This window comes from Puma concolor, chromosome C1, assembly GCF_028749965.1.
Source record: "Puma concolor isolate L17-30 chromosome C1, mPumCon1.1.hap2, whole genome shotgun sequence".
Taxonomy (NCBI): domain Eukaryota; kingdom Metazoa; phylum Chordata; class Mammalia; order Carnivora; family Felidae; genus Puma; species Puma concolor.
In genome coordinates this window covers 195,763,492-195,770,072 of record NC_141674.1, presented here as the reverse complement: position 1 = coordinate 195,770,072, position 6,581 = coordinate 195,763,492, and positions in this window count along the sequence as shown.

Genomic DNA, 6,581 nt, shown 5'->3' with positions numbered 1-6,581 from the left:
ATAAATGAAAGGATATACCAAACCTAGGTTTTTGATATGTATTTCTGCTGATGTAACATATGTTTTTAACAGACTTTAATTTTGCATTCCTGCGTGGCTCAGTCAGTTAAGCATCTGACTTTGACTCAGGTCCAGAACTCACAGTTCATAAGTTCAAATCCCACATCAGGTGATTTCCAATCCCCCATTGGGTGAACTCATGTCCCACTTCAGGTGAACACGAGCCTGCTTTGGGTGAGCCCTACTTCTCTTTCTCTCCTCTCTATCTATCTCTTCTCCCTCTCTCTGTCTCTCTCTGCCCCTCATGGGATTCTTTCTCTCCCTCTCTCTCTATCTTCCCCTCACTCATTTGCAACCTCTCTCTCTCGTAAGGAGCATATCAGTTTATATACTCACAAATAAATAAATATATAAATAGACTTTAATTTTTAGAGAAGTTTTAGGTTCACGCTGAATTGAGTGGAGGTTACAGACGTGTCCCATATACCTCCTTCCCCTCCACATGCATAGCCTCCCCCATTACCAACATTTTCCACCAGAGTGCTACGTTTGTTATAATTAATGAACCTGCACTGACACATAATTATCACCCAAACTCTATAGTTTACATTGGGGTTCACTCTTAGTGTTGTACATTCTATGGATTTGGATAAACTTATAATGACATATACCTACCTTTATAGTATCATACTAAGTAGTTTCACTGACCTAAAAATCCTCTGTGCTCTACTTACTCATTCCTTCCTTCTCCCTTACCCCTGGCCACTACTGATACTTTTGCTATTTCCATAGTTTTGCCTTTTCCAGCATGTTATATTTTATAAATACATAGTATGTAACCTTTTTAGATTGGCTTATTTCTCCTAGGAATATGCTTGTAAGTTTTCTCCTTGTCTTTTCCTGGTTTGACAGCTCATTTTTTGATATTGAATAATACCGCATTGTCTGAATATATCAGTTTATCCATTCACGTATAGAGTAACATCTTGGTTGCATCCAACTTTTGTCATTATGAATAAAGTTACTATGAACATCTGTGTGCAAGTTTTTGTGTGGATGTAAGTTTTTAATTCTTTTGAGTAAATACTAAGGAATATAATAGCTGGATCATTTGGTAAAAGTATATTTAATTTTATAGAAACTGCTAAATTGTCTTCTAAAGTATCTGTACCATTTTGCACCACACTAGTAATGAATGAATATTTCTGTTGCTCTATATCATCACTAGTATTTGGTGTTGTCAGTGGTTTAGATTTGGACCATTTGTAGTTGTATATCATTGTTTTAATTTGTATTTCCTTGATGACATATGATGTGGAACATCTTTGCATATGCATAAATGGCCATCTATATATCTTTTGGGGGAGGGTAGATAAGTTTTCTGACCAATTTTTAAAGTGGGATTGTTTTCTTATTGCTGACCTTTAAGAGTTCTTTGTATATTTTTGGATAATAATCCTTTATTAGATATGTCTCTTACAAAAGTTTTCTCCAAGTTAGAGGTTTGTCTTTTCATTCTTGACATTGTCTTTCACAGAATAGAAGTTTTTTTATATTTAAATTCAAGTTAGTTAACATATAGTATAGTGTTGGTTTCAGGAGTAGAATTTAGTGACTCATCACTTACATATAATATCCAGTGCACATCTCAACAAATGCCCTCCTTAATGCCCCTTACCCATTTAGCCCATCCCCCTACCCTCTTCCCCTCCACAACCCTCAGTTTGTTCTCTATATTTAAGAGTCTTTTATGGTTTGCCTCCTCTCTGTTTTTATCTTATTTTATTTTTCATTCCCTTCCCATATGTTCATCGGTTTGTTTCTTAAATTCCACATATAAATGAAATAATATGGTATTTGTCTTTCCCTGACTGATTTCTCTTAGATACACTCTAGTCCCATCCACATTGTTGCAAATGGCAAGATTTCATTCTTTTTTATGTCTGAGTAATAGTCCATTGTACATATGTATACCACATATTCTTTATCCATTCATCAGTTAATGAACATTTGTGCTTTTTCCATAATTTGGCTACTGTTGATAGTGTTGCTATAAACATTGGGCTGCATGTTCCCCTTTGAATCAGCATTTTTGTATCCTTTGGGTAAATACCTAGTGCAATTGCTGGGTCATAGGGTAGTTCTATTTTTAACTTTTTGAGGAAACTCCATAATGTTTTTCAGAGTGGCTACACCAGTTTGCATTCTTACCAACAGTGCAAAAGTGTTCCCTTTTCTTTGCATCCTTGCCAACATCTGTTCTTTCCTGAATTGTTAATTTTATCCATTCTGATAGGTGTAAGGTAGTCTCTGTGGTTTTGATTTGTATTTCCCTGATGATGAGTGATATTGAGCATCTTTTCATGTGTCTCTTAATCATCTGGATGTCTTCTTTGGGAAGTGTCTATTCGTGTCTTTTGCCCATTTCTTCACTGGATTATTTGTTTTTTGGAATGTTGAGTTTGATAAGTTCCTTATGGATTTTGGATACTAACCTTTTATCTGATATGTCATTTGCAAATATCTTCTCCCATTCCATGGGTTGCCTTTCAGTGTTGTTAATTGTTTCCTTCACTGTGTGAAGCTTTTTATCTTGTTGAGGTCTCAATAGTTCATTTCCACTTTTGTTTCTCTTGCCTCCGGAGACATATGTAGTAAGAAGTGGCTGCAACTGACGTCAAAGAGTTGCTACCTTTTTTCTCCTCTACGATTTTGATGGTTTCCTGTCGTACATTTAGGTTTTTCATCCACTTTGAGTTTATTTTTGTGTATGGTGTAAGAAAGTGATCCAATTTCATTCTTCTGCATGTCACTGTCCAGTTTTTCCAACATTATTTGCTGAAGAGACTGTATTTTTTTCCATTGGATATTCTTTCCTATTTGTTGAAGATTAGTTGGCCATACATTTGTGGGTCCATTTCTGGGTTCTCTATTCTGTTCCACTGATCTGTGTGTCTGTTTTTGTGCCAGTACCATGCTGTCTTGATGATTACAGCTTTGTAAAACAATTTGAAGTCTGGAATTGTGATGCCTCAGCTTTGGTTTTCTTTTTCAACATTACTTGGCTATTCAGAGTCTTTTCTGGTTCCATACAAATTTTAGGATTGTTTATTCTAACTCTGTGAAGAATAGGGATTGCATTTAATGTGCAGATTGCTTTGGAAATTATAGACATTTTAATAGTATTTGTTCTCCCAATCCATGAGCATGGAATGTTTTTCCATTTCTTTATTTCTTCTTCAATTTCTTTCATAAACTTTCTATAGTTTTCAGTGTACAGATCTTTTATTTCTTTGGTTAAATTTATTCCTACGTATTTCACGGGTTTTAGTGCAGTTTTAAATGGGATCTATTCTTTGATTTCTCTTTGTGTTGCTTCATTATTGGTGTATAGAAATGCAACCAATTTCTGTACATTGATTATATATTCTGTGACTTTTCTGAATTCATGGATCAGTTCTAGAAGTTTTTTTGGTGGAATCTTTTGGGTTTCCATGTAGAATATCATGTTGTCTGTGAAGAGTGAAAGTTTGACATCTTCCTTGCCAATATGTATGCCTTTAATTTCTTTTTGTTGTCTGATTGCTGGGGCTAGGACTTCCAGTACTATGTCGAACAACAGTAGTGAGAGTAAATATCCTTGTCATCAGAACAGAATTTTTTAAGCTTTAGTGAAGTCCAGGTTACCAATTCTTTCTTTCATAGATCATGCCTTTGATGTTACATCTAAAAAATCATTGCCAATACTACTGTTATCTAGATTTTCTCCTATGTTATCTTCTAGGAGTTTTATAGTTTTGTGTTTTACATTTAAGTAAGCAATCCATTTTGAATACATTTTTGTGAGTAGTGTAAGGTCTGAATCTAGTTTACTTTTTTGCATGTGGATGTCCAGTTGTTCGAGCACCATTTATTGAAAAGACTACCTTTGATCCATTGTATTACCTTTGATCCGTTGTCAAACATCAGTTGATTATACATAGGGGATCTATTTCTTGTCTGCCTATTCCACTGATTGGTTTATTTTTTCACTCATACCACACTGTCTTGATTACTGTAGCTTTACAGTAAGTTTTAAAATTGGGGAGTGTCAGTTCTACAACTCTCTTCTTTTTCAATGTTGTGTTGGCTATTCCGGGTCTTTTGCCTCTCCATATAAACTTCAGAATCAGTTTGTCAATATCCACAAAATAGCTTGCTGGGATTTTGACCGGAATTGCATTTAATCTATGGATCAAGTTGGGAAGAACTGACATCTTGATATTACTGTCTTCTTATCCATGGACATGAAATACCTTTCCATTTATTTAGTTATTCCTTGATTTCTTTAAATCAGTATTTGTAGTTTTCTTCATATATGCCTTATAGATATTATGTTAGATTTATACCTGAGTATTTTTTTGATGATGATACAAATGGTAGTGTGCTTTTAACTTCAAATTCCACATTTTCATTGTTAACATATAGGAAAGTTCTTGATGTTTGTGTATTAACCATATAACTTGCAACTCTGCTATAATCACTTATTAGTTCCAGGAGTTTTTTTTTTTTTTTTCTACATAGATAATCATGTCATCTGCAACCAAAGACAATTTTATTTTTTTTCTTTCCAATCTGTAAGCTTTTAATTTTCTTTTCTTGTCTTATTATATTAAGTAGGACTTCCAGTAAAACGTTGTAAGAAGGGATAAGAAAAAAAAAAGGTTAGAGAGGGAGGGAATCAAAACATAAGAGACTCTTAAAAACTGAGAACAAACTGAGGGTTGATGGGGGTGGGAGGGAGGGGACGGTGGGTGATGAGTATTGAGGAGGGCACCTGTTGGGAGGAGCACTGGGCACTGTATGGAAACCAATTTGACAATAAATTTCATATTAAAAAAAAAAAGAAGTGGTGAGAGGGCACATCCTTTGGGAAGGGTATGAAGTAACTTAAGTCTTATTCTAGAACAGTTTTGTCCAAAACAAATATAATATGGTCCATATATGGAATTTAAAAGTAATGAAGAACAGGTGATTTTAAGAATATATTTAATTTCAGGGTGCCTGGGTGGCTTAGTTGGTTAAGCATCCGACTTTGGCTCAGGTCATGATCTCATGGTGTGTGAGTTTGAGTCCCACGTAAGGCTCTGTGCTGACAGCTCAGAGCCTGGAGCCTGCTTCAGATTCTGTGTCTCCCCCTCTCTCTCTCTCAAAAATAAATAAACATTAAAAAAAGAATATATCTAATTTAGTCCAATGTTTATCAATAACAATGATATAAAATATAATAGTGAGACACTGTATATTCTTTTTGTTGTATTATCATATTACATAAAGTTGGTATGTAATCCTTATAGCACATCTCAGCTTAAATACTATATTTGCAACAGAAATACATTTTAATTTGTGCGTATTAAGTAAATCCCCTAATTGTTATACCAACATGGTATTAATATTGAAATGAAGGAGTATTGAATAAATTGCAAAGCAATTTTAAATTTTGTATATAGCAAAGCAGTCTTCCAACTTATCTTGCAGATTTTGCAGCAAGTTTACATAATACTGCCGATAAAATTAAGATCTTCTGTATACTAATGTTAGGAATTGTTTAAAATTATTTGTACTGATTTGTATTAAGCTATTTTTTTTAATTTTTTTTTTCAACGTTTATTTATTTTTTGGGACAGAGAGAGACAGAGCATGAATGGGGGAGGGGCAGAGAGAGAGGGAGACACAGAATCAGAAACAGGCTCCAGGCTCTGAGCCATCAGCCCAGAGCCTGACGCGGGGCTCGAACTCACGGACCGTGAGATCGTGACCTGGCTGAAGTCGGACGCTTAGCCGACTGCGCCACCCAGGCGCCCCTGTATTAAGCTATTTTAAACTCACTATAAATTTTGGAGCCTCTTTAATAAGTCAAAAATAAGCTTTTACTTTCCTTGGAGCTTCAAATTTAGCTTGTTTATCTGTAGTGTGGTAGCAGTGAGAGAACATAAGTTACATTACTGTATTTTTGGCCTTTGAATATTGAATATTTGTCAAGGATTCTTTTTGTTTCAAACAAATTTTGTATAACTCTTCTGAAGTTAACTAATGAACATTGGCAAATAATACAAGACCATTAAATAAATCATCTTCTATTTTTCAATAACTGCATAAACTAGGGATAATTTGCATGTATATACTGCACAATGTTAATCAGTGTATCGGAGGCATTTTGTACAGCTTGCTTCAGGGGGATAAATAAATATGGATCACATAGTGAAATGTTGCAATAAAGGCAACAGAAGCTTGTTCCTAAATTTCATAAACTGAAGCATCATCCACCAATGATTAAAAATTCGTATTTTCATATCGAGCTAAAATTTTTCTTTAATAGGTGTAAGAAATTTAAGTTTCTACATCATGAGTTCAGTATTCTAGGCGGCAAATCGACATCTCTATAAATATTGAGGTGCTGATGTATTTTGAGATGGAGGCAATCAGAGAACTTGAGAGGGTTGTGGACAGTGCTTAGCACACAGGTGTCGCACACCACACTACCCAGGGCCTGCCTTGGCTGGTGGCTCTTCTGGACAGCAGGGAACTTTGAGACCACTCCC